At 36.6% G+C, this 17473-nt stretch overlaps 1 non-coding gene across 1 annotated transcript; it reads left to right on the plus strand.

The window, feature by feature from the left end:
- The first annotated feature begins 12554 nt into the window (after nucleotides 1-12554).
- TRNAA-AGC (transfer RNA alanine (anticodon AGC)) lies at nucleotides 12555-12626 on the plus strand. Its single transcript has one exon. It is a non-coding gene; the product is annotated as a tRNA-Ala (tRNA).
- The last annotated feature ends 4847 nt before the right edge of the window (nucleotides 12627-17473 follow it).

The raw sequence follows: 17473 nt of genomic DNA on the forward strand, positions 1-17473 counted from the left end.
TGTACATTCTAGGACCCTGTGGGTCTCTCCAATAAACTCTCCTGTGAGGCTGGGAGTTTCTCCCACCACCACAACCCCTACATGTTTTTACTGCTAGAGGTTTTGAAGCTTTATTTCCCCACACTGGACCCAGGGTTATGCGGTCTGTCTTGCTCCCCAGTTCTTTCTCCCGGTTTATCTGCATGCAGATGTGGGACTGCCTGGTCTGCCAGCCACCACCTCTGCCATACCAGTCCTCTAGCTACCGGTTTGCCACAAGTCCTCTGCACCCCAGCTGCCTATCTCCACCCCTACTACCTACCGGTCTGCATGAATGTCTCTTCTTTTACTCCTTGGTTGTCGGACTTGCATATAGTTTGATTTTCTGGCAGTTCTGGTTGTTTTTTTGTTTTTAAATTTGTTGTCCTTCTTTGGGTTGTGGGAGGGGGCATAGTATATATATCTACACCTCCATCTTTGCTGGAAGGCTTAATCTAATGTTTCTTAATCTAATGTTTATAAAAGGAGATTCCAGTTGAAAAACACTACTGTTTAAGAGACTATAACTTACATTGTAACCTGAATTATTTTTTAAGTATTATTTTGTAAACCTGTCAGAATGGGATCATTTTCTTGACAATATTTTCAAGCTCTTTGTTAATGTATGCCCTGACACTTTAGAGCTGGTATAGCCAAACTGCTTGGTAACTTTCACTGTATACTGCACATAAAAACTTCTAGTTATGTTCAGTGTTTATGTATGAATTCAGGCAGTTTGTTGTCATTTCTCTCTATTTCTATCCTTTTACCTTTTGACCCACTTCACCCATTTCTCCCACCATCACAGTAGGATGTTGATGGTACGAAGATAAGACATTAGTACTATTGAATGATATACTACAAGATCAAATCCTTTTTAATGATCTTTTTATTCATATTATCACACCAAATAAAGGTCACCATTCATTTTTAACACCATCTCTTGTTCATCTCTCTTTTTAACAAAAAAACATCAAGCTATTATTGAAAGTAAAAACAGGTAATAGTAACAGGAGAGAATTTAATTAAAATGTCCTGTTTTCATTCTATTTACTTTTATATTGACTTTATATACACAGGAAGAATAATTTGTTTTCTATTCATGATAATAATATTGCTTGCTATTTAAATCAATTTATTGAGGTCTGAAAAAGGCCAAACTAGCAGAGGACAACAAACAATGCAAGTTCACCAGTAGAAGATTGGTGGAATAAACAATATGCTCACACAAAGGAGTGTATGCAGCTATAAAGGAATGAGAAATATCTCTGTTATCATAAAGTTACCCTAAGGTACATTAAGTGAAAAAAGCAGGCTGAAGAAAAGTGCATATAGTATGTTATCATTTTCTAAAAAATATATGTATAAAATATATCATACATATATTCATAAATATATGATCAAACCTCAATAAATATATACTTATAAATATTTGTATATGTGTGTATATTTGAAAATATATATTTCCTTATGTTAAAAATGGAAATATATACTAGAAACTAAAAATATATTACCTAGGGGGGAAATAGTCATGAGGGTAGAAGAATTAAGAATAAAAGATAGATTTAATTGAATATAATTTATTTTGAAGATTTGACCTAACAAATAGGCAAATAAGTTCATATATAATTATAAAACAAAAGTAGAAAATTCTGCTTCCAAGACAATGGAGTAAATAGACTTTTCCCTCCTCCTCCTACTAAATACAACTAAAAACTCTGGATTGTATATGTAAAATAAACATACAAAGACTCTGAAAGATAGAAGGCACACTAGCAAGAGACCTCAAGATTTGAGAAATAATATAGTAGTGAGTTTTCTTTTTTTGCCTCAAATTCTGAGACTGAATACTGGAGAACCTAGCAACTCAGAAATGCCAGTGGGCACAGAGGAAGGAAAAATCCCCAAGAAAAACCTACTCCCTAAACTAAGAGGAACAGGAATGAGCAGCCTAACAAGAAAAAAATATTTAAACAATAACCACTCTACTCCAGCCAAACACCTCAGTACACTACAACCCACCCTCCCCTCTCCTTGCAAAGGTTGAGACCCAGACCCAGAATGAAGTGCCCCATCTTCTCCCACCTCTAGGGCAACGTTAGAGAACAATTTGGGAACTGGACTTTCATCCATGCTCTGCTTCTTATTTCCTATTGTCACATAAAGAGCCTAGACTTCAACATACAGCAATGGTAATAAGGTTTCCTACCCTCTCCACCCTCAATGAGACTGAAATGGTTTCAGACGAGGCACAGTGGAGAGTCATGACTTAATCACTGCTCAGGAGTTATAAACACCCTTCATCACCAGCATCAGTAGCTATCTCAAGTGGGGAAGTAACAAGATTTTACTCTTCTTCTCAGACATGCTACTTTCAAAAGAGGTCTTGTGGCAAGCCTGAACTCCCACCTCTACCCAGCCACAATAAAGAGCCCTTTTGCTCAGATGCCAACAGAGTCTGAATGGAAAAGCTGGACTTCCATCCCCACTTGGTGGTAGCAAGGCAGTCCCACAGCCCCTTAACCATGGAGCATGGGCAGAGGAGATCTCCTAAAACACAAGATTTAAATAAGATCAAAACCTTAAAACATAACAGTCCTCATTTCCAAGTTTTAATAAAAAATCATTCATCATACTAAGAACCAGCAATTTCTTAAACTGATGACAGAATAGACAATCAAAAGAGGCCAACAACAAGATGGCATTGACATTAGAATTATTTTAAAGCAGCCATCATAAAAATGTTTTAACGTGCAAGTATGAAAACAGTTAAAACAACTGAGAAAATGATGTGTCAGAAAAGAAATAGAAGATATAAAAATGTATATTTTTAGAACTAAAAATCATCTAGATTAAAATTAAAATAACTAAGGTAAAAAATGGGTAGACTCACAGAAAAAAATGAAGATAATAGAGGAAAGAAACAGTGAACTGGTATATAGAACACTGAAATTTAACCAATCTTAACACAGAGGACTTAGAATTATAAAGAAAAAAAAAAACAATCTGAGCAGAGCTTAAGGGAGAAGTGAAACTACATAAAATATCTCACATATCCCACATTTTTATCATGAGAGTGTCAGAAGGAGAGGAAAAAACAGTGGACTGGAGAAGTGCTCAAAGAATTAATGGCTGAAATTTCCCTTAACTTGACAAAAATAACCATAAACCAATAGATTGAATAAGCTGATTAGACTCAAAAAGGATAAATGCTTCCTTCATAAGGTAAGGAACAAAGCAAAGATGTCCACTGAAACCACTGTTATTCAACATAGTGAAAGTCCTGGCCAGAGCAATACAGCTAAAAAGGAGAAATAAAAGGCATACAGGCTGGAGAAGAAGAAATAAACCGTTGTTATTAGCAGGTGACATAATGGTCTACATAGACAATCCCAAGGAATCTGAAAAAAAAAATACCACACACAGAACTAATAAGTAAATTTCAACAAGTTCTTAGGACACAAGATCAATACACAGAAAACAACTATATTTCTATATACTAACAATGAATATGTGGAAACAAATTAAAAGCACAATGCCCTTTACAAAAACTTAAGAAAAATAAAATGTAGTAAAACATGTACAGGACTTTTATGCTGAAACTAATGAAAGAGCATATCTGAATAAATGGAAATACAGACCATATTTATTAATTGAAAAGCTCAACAAAGTAAACATATCAATTCCCCCAAAATTGATATACTGGTTCAAATAATCTCTATCAAAATACCAGTAATATTTTTATGGAGATGTAGACAAGATTATTCTAATATTTATATGGAAACACAAATGAACTAGAATAGTTAGAAAAATTCTGAAAATTGAAAAAGTAGGAGGAACCACTTTACCCGATTTCAAGACTTGATAGTCACAGCAATCAGAGTGTTGTTTGCAGAGAAGTACACACAAAGATCAATGAGACAGAATAAAAACTCAAGAAATAAAGCCATACAAGCACAACCAACTCATTTTTGACAAAGGTGAAAAAGCAATTCAATGGAAGAAGTATAGTCTTCTTAACAAATGGAGTTAGAGCTATTTGACATCCTCAAGGAGAAAAAAAAGAACTATAAACTTCACACTTATACAAAAATTAACTCAAAATTGATCATAAATTTAAATGTAAAACTATAAAAATTTTAGAAGATATACAGGAGAAAATCAAGTGCCTAAGGCTTTGTTAAGAATTTTTAGACATAACACCAAAAGCATGGTCCCTAAAACAAAAACTTGATAAGCAGATTTAAAATTTTTTAAAAAATTGCTCTATGCAAGATCCTGTCATGAAAAGAAAAGACAAGCTAGGTACTGAGAGAAGATATTTGAAAACCAAATAGGTAACAAAAGACTCAGAGCTACAACCTTCAAACCTCGACAGTTAAATCACAGTCCAATTAGAAATGGGCAAAAGATGTCTCACCAAAAACAATACACAAATTGGCAGATAAGCACATTAAAAGATGGGCAACATCACTAGCCACTAGGGAAATGAAAGTTAACACCACAGTGAAATATCACTACACACTTATCAGAACAGTTAAATAAAAAGTGACAGCCAAATGCTGGTGAGGATGCAGAGTAACTGGATCTCTCATATATCGCTGGAGCAAGTATAAAATGATACTGCCACTGTGGAAAACCATTTTGTCATTTCTTAACAAACTAAACTTAGACATATCATACAACCCAGCAATTGCACTCGTGGGTATTTATCCTAGAAAAAGAAAAACTTATGTCCACACAAAAACCTCTTCATAATTGTTTACAGCAGCTTTATTTATACCGGCCAAAACCGGAAAATAACCAAAACGTCCCTCAGTAGATGAATGGTTAAACAAACTGTGGACTAGCACTCAGCAGTAAAAAGGAACTATTGAAACTCATAACTTGGGTGTATTTTAAGAACATTCCTGCTTTTAAAAAGCCAATCCAAAAGGTCATATAAGGTATAATCCCATTTGCACAGCATTTTTCAAAATAAAAATGTATAGAGATGGAAAACGAATTACTGATGGTCAGGGATTAGGCATGGAGGAAGGAGGAGGGGGATGTAAATGTAAAAGAACAGTACGTGAGAGACCTTTGTGGATGGGATATTTTCATTGTGGAGGTGGTTACACAAGTCTACTCACATGATAAAATAAGATCAATCTGTACACATACATTTACCAATGTCATATCCTTGATTTTGATATTGTACCATGATTATGTAAGATGAAACCACTGGTGGAAACTGGGTGATGGGTACATGCAAACCCTCTATACTGTATTTGTTAATTCCTATGAATTTATAATTATTTTAAAATATGAAGTTTTTTAAATTAAAGGGAAAAGATAGTTTCTAAAAACTGAGAGCAAAAAGAAGTAAAATAAACCTAATTGTATAGCAAGTAAGTGGCATAATCACACATAGGGTCAGAAGACTTTACAACCAGCAATTTGACTGTGCATACTTAGAGGGATATATATATATATATATCCAAACTGGCCAAACAAAAAAAAACTGGCCAAACAAAATCTGCAGCTGTTTCCAATAATCATATTGTTGGTGATAAAGTTGTTATTTTTCTGAGACAGTTCTACGTGTATTATGGAAAAAACAAATGTGTTACTGCGTTAGTCTCATTGGAAATAACATGGTAACAAAGAGATAGATATTTAACATCAATGAGCTTGAATTAAAACTTTTAGTTCTAAATTTGAGTTGGAAAATATCAATATAAACTCAAGAAATGTTTTATCTTTGTCAGTATGTTCAATAAAAAGGCATAGAAACAATGAGCAAATCAGCAGCAGTGATCACCTCTAGATTCCAAATACACATGTGAAGATGGAATCGCTTTGCACCAGAAGGCAAGGAAGCTATGAAGGACATTGAGGTCATGTAAAAGGTATTCAAAAGTGGCTACAAAAAGGTCCAATTCGAGCCTTGGTGGTGATGATAATGATAATGATGGTGATTAAAATCGATTGAAATATCAAAAATATTTAAATCCATGAATTAATAATGATACTAATAAAAATTCATTGTTCCTCCACCTGATGAAAGCACGTAACACCACCTAGGGAGGATTCTTTCTGGGGCGAGGGGGGTAGGTGAGTAATTATAAGTACAGAAGACGGAAAAGTATCTTTACTTGGGCATGCAATTAGCAAAATTCAGGCTAAGGGAATCTCTACAGCACAAATGATGAAGTATTAGCAGGAAGTAAATTGTGAGGGAAAAAGAAAGGAAGTGGGAATCTATAGAATAAAGAAATTTATGAGACATATCAACCAACTGCAACATATAGACTTTTCTGGATTTAGGTTTAAACAGACTGCAGAAACAATTTATGAGTATTTGAACACTGATTAATTACTTGACAGTATTGAATATTATGAAATTACTGTTTATTTTTAAGGCTGATAATGCTATTATGATTATTAATTTTTTTAATACTCACCCGAGAATACATTTAGAGGGGAAGGAAGAGAGAGAGAGTAAGAAAAAATTATCAAGTTGTTGCCTATTATATGCACCCCAACTGAAGGACCAAACCTGCAACCTAGGCATGTTCCCTCACCTGGAATCAAACTTTCCACCTTTTGGTTTACAAGATGACATTCCAACCAACTGAGCCACATGAGCCAGGGCTATAATTATGAATTTTTAAAGGTACCTCTTCTTTGAGAGATATACCCTTAATTATTTATGGATCAAAAAATGTGATGTCTGGAATTTACTTCAAAACGATATAGAGGAAGAAGGCATGTGAGGATAGAAGTGGACAAGGGTATGGAAGAAACAGAACTGACAATGAGTTACTGGTTGTTGAAGTTTGCTTCTTAGTACACAGGGTTCCTTATACTATTTTTCCTACTTGTATATGATTTATAAATTTTTTCATGATGAAAACATTAAAATTAAGTTTGATCAATTTTAAAACTATTTGGTCATCGTAGTGCACATTGTATCCAGTTATAGCAAATATCCTGACACAACAGGCTGGGGAAACTGCTATAGACAGTTTAAGGTCACACTAATTTACTAGTCACTGTTTAACTAAGACAATGATCCCAGCCCCGATTTGTATTTAGATAGCAATCTTTCTTTCAAAGAGCTCATCTCATTAATGCTTTCCATATTCCCACAAGTCAGATAGGCAATTTCATCATCCACAATGACATATAAAATTTAAGGTTCCACTGAGCCACTGCTTTACAGTGCAGCCAGTGACTGTGCGCTCCTTATAAACTCACAGACCGTGAATCTAGTGACTGATGAGACTGCTGGAAGTCTCAGCCCCAATTGAGATTTTGGAAGTACAGTCAGGAGGATAACTATGCCACAATAGAAAAAAATTGCAAGTGTGAGCGGTATACCTTCTTTTTGCATCTGCTGACATCTTCTGGAACTCCCACCATGCCGCATGGTGTTTAGCTTAACATGATTGGACAGAGCAGACTCACTAAATCTTCCTAATCCCATTCATTACTTCCCAGCTCAACTACCCTTTGCCCTAAGATCATCACCTATTTTTCAAGCATGTTGAAATTACTGCCTAATTTGCACAATTGTCATAGTGTTCCCAAAGATGCATCCACTTCTCCTGGAGCTCAAATGTTCTGCACCTGCGCACTAACTTATCACAGGTCTCAATGTTGATAAACCTTGGAGCTCACTAGAGGATACATTTTGGTAATAATATGTTTTAGGTGCCTTACTCATATAGAGCACTCCATAATTTTCAAAGTTCTTGCATCAGTTCAAGCTACTGTAACAGAAGACCATAAACTGGATGGCTTAAACAATAAACATTTAGTTTATTTCTCACAATTCTGAAAACTGGGAAGTCCACGCTCAAAGTGCCAGCAGATCGTGTGTCTGGTGAAAGCCTGCTTTCTGGCTTTTAGACTGTCACCTTCTCATGTGTCCCCACACTCTCATAACCTAACTACCTCTCCAAGGCCCCACCTCCAAATATCATCACAATGGGGCTTCAACATGTGAATTTGGGGGTAATGTAATATCCAGTCTATAGCAACTTCTCTCATTGAATAAATTATAGCAAATGCTATTATTACTATTATTATGGTATATGCACACAAAGAGATATATTAATATGAGATATTATATAATTCTTTAAAACCATAATTCTTTAAAATCTGAACTGGAAGCTTGCTGTCTATACTATGTGGAAGAGTCTAAACCACCATCTTGCATAGAGTCCTTCATTTATTCTTATCATTGATGAAGCAGATACTCTACACAAGACTAGACAGCAGTGCATGAGACCTACAGGGTCTGCTCTCCTAGCCAGTGTGTTCAGGTGAGAAAAATAGAGACAATTATGTTAAACTCTATATTGCCAAATACTATTGTACAATGTGATGACTTTGAACCTTAATTCACACACTAAAGTGTGTAAGAAACATTATGTAAGTTTATTTTTTAATAAACACATTTAATTTCTATCTTGAGCCCCCCCATCCCCACAGAATAGGAGAAAAGAATTAACCTCAGTCATGTGGGGGGTTTCCTGGCATCCCCTGCAGGCTCAAGTTAGGGTTCCCAGGGCCATGAGTTGTCAGCCCATTGCAGGGCCCCAAGGATTCATCTGTTCATATGTCACACTGGAACACTCATTGTCTTGTTTCTTTGCATTAATTTTGATTTCTAAAAATATTGAAATAAAATAAGATTTATCTTGATGATAGTATTTTTGGAGCCCTCCTTATGTTTTACTCTCCAGGCAGGTGCCTCCCCCTAGTCTGGCCCTGCAAGTCAACACGAAGGCCCTCTGCCTTTGCATCGGCTCTCTCTCCCACTCACCAAGGGTCTGGTCAGAGAACCTCAATGAGGTAAATTTCTGAGTGTTGCTATTTATTTCACAAGGACACTTTATTTCCTTCCAAAGAATCAGTATAGTATTTTATTTTTCTCAAATAAGTGACAGTAACTTACAAAATTCCTCCTCCTGAGAAAGTGTTTTCTAATTTTTGGTTTACTTGATTGAGCATCTGGAGCTAACTGTCCAGATTCAGGAGGAATGGATCTGTGCCCTGAGGAAGTACGCTGTGCCCGCCCTCCCGGCCCTCCCTAGATGGAGGTTCTGTCTCCAAGTGTGGAGGGCAATGTTCATACTTTTCTGGCCTTAAGGAATTGAGGCCAGGAAGTAGCACAGAGCCAAAACCAGTTAGCTATGGATGACAATTTATTTTCACTCCTAACAAACTGCTAACTCCCCAATTAACTTCTTTACCTAGGAAATGCTTTTCCCCCAATGAAGCTAACTGCTTTCTTTACAGAAGGAAAAATGGCAGAACCCATCAGCTACACTGGCTGACATTCAAGGTCAGTATTACTTGAAGTTTACATTTTAAAAGGCTCATGGGGTTGAAAAATCATTCAAAAACCATTTAGCCCATCAAATGTGTTCAAGCCCAAGTGGTCACTGCATTCTAATTACTCTGGCAACTGCTTTGCAAATAAATACTTTTTATAGACAGAAAATAAACAACAACAACAAGAAGAGAATGGATAACAGCTCCTGCCAAATAGATGACACTGAAGAAATTATATGTTTAAAGTAAGGTATCTTAAAATACTGTATCCTTTAAAAAATAGTCTTAAAGAGGCAAGCTCCTTAAATGAAATATCTCTTTTTCCACAAAGAGACTTAGAAAGAGCATTCATAAAACCATAAATTCCCCTTGAGGGATATAAATATCTACAACAGCAACAGCATGTAACTATACAAACAAAATTAGCTTCAGAAACAGAAGAAATAGAGGATTTTCAAGTACAGAGAGATTAGGTAATCATTCAAGACACTGTGATCTCATATATAGATATATATCTTTTAAATTATTCCTTGCCTTGTCCCAGAAAGGATTTAAAATAACCTAAAAGGATTCATAAAATCTAACCTCATAATATAAATCAATGTGAGAGTCAAAAAGAGAAAGAAAACAGACATAAAATAGAGGCAGAAAATAAAAGGTAGAAATAGGCCTGCAGAATAATTAATTGTGAGCACAGTCACATTTAACATGTGCTGGCTTCACTACTGGCAGAAATATTAAAACAAACTACTGAAGGTAAGATTCGGAAAGACCCTTGAGGATATGTATCTATTACCAAATCCTCATAACATAGAAACAGTACACAGGTGATCCAGCTGGGTCGAGGTTGTCCTTCTAGCCCCACATCCTTTCTACCTGTGCTGCTTCAACCTCAGACCTTCTCTCTCCTTTTACCCCTGGGTGAATCCTAATGGATAACCCATGAGGAGGGACAAGAGGGTGGGGATTTATAGGCATTAACTGCTTAATAATCAATTAATCAACAAATAAGTCAAAACACTGTTTACAGTCATTGTGCTGGTCATCAGTGTGATATGCCAAGTAATACAAAGGAGTATCTAAAAGATGTGAGTGTAGAAGTTAGTAAAACCAACACTTAGCTGTGGATTCCTGTCTCATCAAACAGGCAAGATTTCTAAATCCTTACAGATCTATTGATGACTTTTAAATGCTGTTAAATTTGTCTTGTATAAATTAGAAGGAAAATAAAATGCTCTGTCTAGCATTAAAACTTTATAATTATACCCCACATATTCTTGGCACATTTAGTAAGAGACTTGTGCTAGATAAGGGACAAGGATGCAGATGTTATCATAATTTCCTCAAGCACACTGCCGGGCTGTGTCACGTGAACCCCATCTGACAGGGAAGTGATAAAAATATATTTTAAATGTTTTTTACTGTTTCCTTTTAATACATATTCCAAATTGTGGAAGACCATATATGATCTTGTAGGTTTATAGAAGCAGCAATCACCCACAAAATTTAGTCCACCATTGCCATAGTGATCATGAATTATGGAGCCATTCTACCCACAAATATCATTCACTTAAAAACTAAAGATCCCAAGTGACACTAAGTTGAGAAAATTGTAATATCAGGTGGGACGAAAAGAAAGTGGCAAAGTCTAAGACATGACAAAGCACCTGGACAAGAAGCAGGTGCTTCAGCTCACTTTACCTCAAGACACAAGCAGGGTGGAATACCCACAGGAATACAGTTTTAGATAACTTCCAAAGCTGAAAAATATATATGGTACTTGGAAAAAAGATATACTTCTAGGAAAGTGAAGAAACAACAAGTGAAGACATGCTGGCAAAATAATAAAGTTGGTCTTCCATAGAATAGACCTGCTTAATTAAATGATATTACTTCAGATAGTGTGACATATTTAATATGGTTAATTGTTGTGAGATATTGATCTAAGTACAAAACTAATTCCAAAAAGAGAAATGAGTATTACCATTCATGTGGCCACGTTGGACCATGTGAAGAACATGGGAACAATGTGCCCTGTAGGTGTTTAGGGTGCTGGCCCTTACTGCCTAGCACATGTCCTTGAAGACATGATGTTGGTGCCTTGCTGCCGTACTGATATCACATGACTCCCACCCCCTTGGTAAACGAAAAGTTTCTGTGACCAAGGCTGAAAATGTACATTATCAGACGGCAAATTCACCTTGTTATAAAGCCATCATCTCTTCTTCCTTCGTCCTTAGAGAAGTTCTATCAACATTTGCATTTTCTATTACCTCTCATGCGATGCCTGCCTAACAGAATTTGTGACATTTCCCTTAGGTGTTTTACTGGTCTCGTTTACCTTTTATCTCTTAATGGCTGGTTGTCCACATCAACTCTGATATTTCTAAGTAAAAAATAGTACTGTTAGCTTACATTTTTGAGCACTTACTATGTGCCACACACTGCTTCAAGTACTGATAATTACTAATTAATTAATTCAATTAGTCTTCACAATAATTCTATTGGATAGGTAACACAATATGCACATTTTACATCCGTGGAAAAAGAGAGGGGTGGGGTGGAGGGATGGGGAGAAAATGCAGACAACTGTAATTGAATAACAATAAAAAATTTTAAAAAAAGAAAGAAAAAGTGAGTAGTAAGGCCATTTTCCCAAGGTTGTATCTCAAGTAAGTTGTGCAGCAGGTATTTGATTCCAGGCAGTCTGGCTCCAGAGCCAAACATACAAACACCAGCCAGCACAGCCTACCTAGCAAATTCAAGTCCTCATGCACACTGAAAGGTGATTAGCAATATGCCCCAGGAGATGCCATATTTTGAGGAGTGTTCCTGGCTTGTGGAGCGGCAGTTTTATGCAGTTTCGACTATCTTCAGTGATGTGCGTGCATGCACACAAGACACACACAAACAGCACATGCACACACAGGCACATGTGTGCACAAACGCACACACACTTTGACTCATGGCTGAAATTTAACAGCATTCATATCAGCTTGAGGAGACCATTTAAGACCATTAAAGGTCTGAGTCTGGAGGCCAAGATAAACTCAGTCTGGGACAAAGTGTGCCACAACTCTTAGCATCTTGAAGACCAGTAAGCCAGCAATAGGCAGTTTACTCCTTAATACTTAGTTGAACCACTTTTTTAATGTAAATTTATGTTTTATTACAAGAAAATAGTTTAGAAAACTTGAGCTATATAAGCTGGGGATGTAGCTCAGTGATAGAGTGCATGCTTAGCATGCATGAGGTCCTGGGTTCAATCCCCAGCATCTCCAGGTACTTTTGTTTCCTTAGCGCACCAATAAATGGGCTGGACTTTGTAGGAGCAATGAGACTTTAACAGGTTTGGTTTTTTGTTTTTGTTTTTTTTAAATTTTTAACAGAGGACCCATCCTAACCCCAGAAAGGTCTCTTGCTTTAGATCAGAGTTGCCAAGATTTGAGCTTCATGCCCAGGAAAAATAAAGGTAAGCTCAGTAACCATGCGTGTGTATACGTACGTGAAAGTGCCATTAAAACAGTGTATCTAACTACACAGGTAAATGTTCCGGGCTTCAGACATACCAGGTTCATAGAAATCACAGGATCATGCAGAAAAAACGAGGTTTGCAACAAGAAATAGAAAATGTGTAGGAGGAACATTAAGTTCTTGACAGAAAAGTGATACATTTTCTCCTTGCAATTATTGGAAATAAACAGCTTCCCATCCAATATAGCCCTCTCTCTACCATTATAGAAATACCTTCAATTTCTCTTTTTTGTTAAAGTTGTTGAAATGCTTATACAACCTTGAAAGTAAACAAAATATCTACCATTCACAAAGGTGTCTTATCTCCTTGGCCCTGTATATAGAGTTAAAGAATGGAAGGAAACACAAGGTGTTACTTATCCTCAACTTTATATTCTTAATTTCTAAAAAATTAAAGTATTCAAGAGACAACAAAGCAATATTGTATAAAATGTAGACTTTGGTTTTGAATATAATGTTTAAAATTCATGTAAAATAGAAAGTAAGTTCAACAACCTGTGCCTCAGTTTCTTATATTTGGAGTAAAAAGCTTGGATTTGATAGTGTCAAAGGTTTCCCAGCACTGAAATTCAGTGATTCTCTCCCTGGATGTTAACTTGACCTTTCTTGTGAAAAAAAAAGGCCATGGGTTTTGGAGTTCAAGACCTGGCTCAGAATTCTGACTCTTCTGCTTAGCAGCTTTATTACTCTGAGCACCTCAGCCTTAAATTCTTGCTCTAGAAACCGGGGATAATGAGGTAAACCGTTTGTTGTAAATGTGGGAAGCAGTTTGGATGATAGTAAAGCCTCTGTCCCAATGCCAGGCCAGTGGTTGTCACACAGCAGAAATAAAACAAAATAGTGTGATAAGTAGTGAACATTTGAAAACAGAAGTTTTTCAGAGAAATGGGGGAAGCAGAAGGAAGCCCTCTGAGACGCTGCAGGACAGGAGAGGAAGACGGCAGGAGCACCGCAGAGTGGAAACCCAGCACCTGAGCCTCCACTTGACTGAGCCCACTTCAGATTGTACTGATGTTATTTATTTCTAAGAAATTGGAGGAGCAAAGAATTTGAATATTGTATTCAGTATGTCTCAAAGATTTGGTAACAATAAATATATAAAGCTGTTCTAGAAAATCTGGAAACTCCTGAACCATGAGCCACTGCTATATATCAAGATACTTGGTACATGGTTCCCTAGACCAACGTTTTCCAGAGGATGATCTTCAGAAGGCCTGATGCAGAAGCATCTGGAATGTTGGTCAAATGTGCAGAATCCCAGGCTGCACCCAGATCTCAGGATTCAGAATTTCTAGGGTGGGCACAGGACTGTGCATTTTAAATCAATTTCCTAATTCTGATGTTGTGTGCACTCCACTTTGAGAAGCACTGGTCTAAACTGTAAGACAGGATTAATAAGCTCCTAATGCCAACCAAATATTTCCAATAGACCTTGTTGCCTTCACTGCCCTCCGTCCCCTTAAGTACGGGAATAATCAGGGATTTCCACTGAATACGTTTCCAAGTGTCCAATGTTGCAAAAGCTTTCTGTCCCTGGAAGTTTTTATCTGTGAACTTGACCAAAAGAATTTGAACTGTTTCTAGACATTAAAAGCTTAGATTTACCTCTTTTTCACCTTAACAAAAGTGGGCAAATAGGAATAAATTCTGAATGGAAAATCCAGAAATGCTAAGTAATAGAAAATAGTATTTAAAAATTCATTCTAAATACATGATAATAGAGGTTTCTACAACTCTGTTGGCCTCCACAGATAGTGTGGGTTTTACAGATAACCACACATGGAATTTTTGCTGGAAACCCAGAGACACTCATAGATCACAGCCCACATTTCTGTCTCTGTCGTCAGGACAGAAAGTAAATGTTGCACAGCAGGCAGCAGAGAAAGCAGCTAGGTCCCCAGGGGGTGGTGAGTAATCTGAGTCTGAGGAGAGGCTGACAGCAACCACTTGAAAGGGCTTATCTAAATTTATAAGCCTTCACCCTTTGCCTGTTCTCTGAATGGTAATTCTAAAAGATGTGCCCCAGAAAAGACATGTAGCTATTGAGCTCCCTAGATAGGGGGTGTGCAAAGGTCAAAGTATTTGTGGCAGAAAAAAATAGCGCATGTGATTAAGCCAACTTAAAAATCACATGTTGTCCTTCAGCATTCTTTCTCTATTGCCAGATGCAAATTCCTAGAATTTGGATAGAGGTGCAATCTTACCTGGTCTCTTGTTCTAAGACCCAGTTAATAATTTTTAGCCTCCAAAAGGTCTTTGGGGACTTATTCAAAGGTATCTATCAAGCATTTTTGCCCTACTGAGTGAATGGGGAGATCATTCTGGAAGAACCACAGAAAGGAGTTTGCAAAAATTTAAAATACCATATTTTGCTGTGCATAGTGCACAATTTTTTGCCCAAATTTTTAAGGGAAAAATAAGGATGCACACTATACTTCGGTAGTACCTGAAACACCTTATCTTCTCTTCTTGTGTTTTGTAATTATTTGTTACATAAAATTTCTTGTGCCATAATATATTCAAAAATAAATGCTAAAATCCCTTTATAATACAAAAAACAAGTATCTAAATATAAATAAATAAATAATTGAATTAAAAATTAAAACGCAAGCTTTTTTCCTGAAAGTTTGGGCCAAAAACATGGGTGCACATTATACACCACAAAATATGGTACACGGGCTTAAAAAAAAAAAGGTAGACAAGCAACCACAGATAATAACTAATTATGCAAAACTACCCCTGTGAGAAGTTGATGTGTCTCTCTTACTCAGGTTCACATACAGTCTTCTTATGTAGAAGGACATGAACCATAATTTGTAGTATATTTTACATCTCATCAGTGTAATTTTCTCTCCAAGTTCAAGATGAAAAACATGCCTACAGTCACCAAGTCATTTCAAGTTCATAAATTCCAAAACACCAAATAAATGCTTCTTAGAGAACTAATTTCTGATGAGAAATATATTATTAGTAGTTATCATTGTGATCATTTTATGCCTATCCTAAAGACTGAAATCCTTGTTCATTTACTTAACATCATACTTTATCCTAATTTCATAGAAGAAAAATAAGGAAAGCATTCACTTTCATGTGTAGAAAAGTGACTCAAATCAATTATCAATAATCCAAGTAATGGGCTATATGTAGTAAATTGGAAAACCCAAAATAGCATAGATTTCTTTTTAACTTATGCACTTTTGTGTTTCATTGGGATTAATTACTTTAAATCACTGCATATAACACATAAATATGATAAAATTATTTAAATGGCACTTTAAATCCCTCAGTGCCTAGTGGCTAGTTAGTGGAACAACATGAAAAGGAAATAAAATTTTCTCAACTTTGAAGGAAACTACATTGAAAGTTTTTTTATTGCATTATTAAAAAACGAACATGCAGAGCTGACTACTGCAGACTGTGGAGAGACTGCCTATTAAATGACAACCAACAGCTATTTAGCAAATACTTTGGCACCATTTTCAGAATTTTAGCAAAAAGAAAAATATTTCGTTCAAAATTTACTTTTGAAAAATAAATTTTTTGTAACTTAAGAATGTAATACTAATACATTTTGTTTAGATGGAGTAGGACATCACAACCTACACAACAATACTCAGCTAGAGCCAGACCAAGTGATGTCGTCTTTGCGACTCAGTGATTGCTGCTTGGCTACAAGCACAGAGCTGGCAGTGCCCAGGCTAGGACTCACCACCAATGCCTAAGACTCTGGGTCTGGTGCTGGGGTATTTGCATTTTTATGATGCCAAGAACATTCTGCTTCTAAATCAAGATATTCCCATAAGAACATCAAAAGACTGTAGAAAAGTTAAATAGTCCAGTATTCACTGTTTCTATCTGTGTCCTGACTGTGCTTTCTTATCCAAGCTTTATACTCCTGGTAATAAAAATAAATCAAGGGAATAGCTTTCACTGCAATTGCAGTGAGAAATGTTAAGTCTGCAAGCCATTAAACATTGCTTAAGTTTGGGTGCATTGCTGAAAGCTTTTAGGAGGTTGAAGTGAGGATTGCAACGTTTTTACTTTAGTTCTTCAAATCACGACGAGCTGTCAATGTGCTTCTCTCTCCATAGCAGGCTTTATTTGTCCCCACACCCATTTCGCTCTGCTGGAACCATCCATTTCGGACTTCTTACTGCAATGTACTTTCACCCTTGGATGGTAAAGTGTGGAACAAGAGAATCACAAAGCAGATGACACAAATTCTAAAGATGCCACAGCAAAATCCACGGCCATTCCTCCCTCTCCCTCTTCACCCCCACAATGGGTGAGATGTGCAGTTGTTACTCACCACAGGGCACCAAGGAAAACTCTGCTTTCTACCAAGTTGGCCAACCCTGCATGGACAGGAAGGAAATACAGGCAAGTCCTTCACGACAGCAGCATGGGCAGGACGTCTTGTGCTCCCGCAGGGAAATGCTGCCACTGCTAAGTGCCTCCTGGGAGAGCTGGCCCAGGTTTCTCCAAAATCAAGTCACAAAGACCTACAAAGAGATTTCCTTCCATTGACTGGATTAGGCTAGATGTTACTTCATTCTCAAATGCCATTCATTGCCTCTGATTGAGCACAAGCACG

The sequence above is a fragment of the Desmodus rotundus genome, chromosome 8 (genome assembly GCF_022682495.2).
Source record: "Desmodus rotundus isolate HL8 chromosome 8, HLdesRot8A.1, whole genome shotgun sequence".
NCBI lineage: Eukaryota > Metazoa > Chordata > Mammalia > Chiroptera > Phyllostomidae > Desmodus > Desmodus rotundus.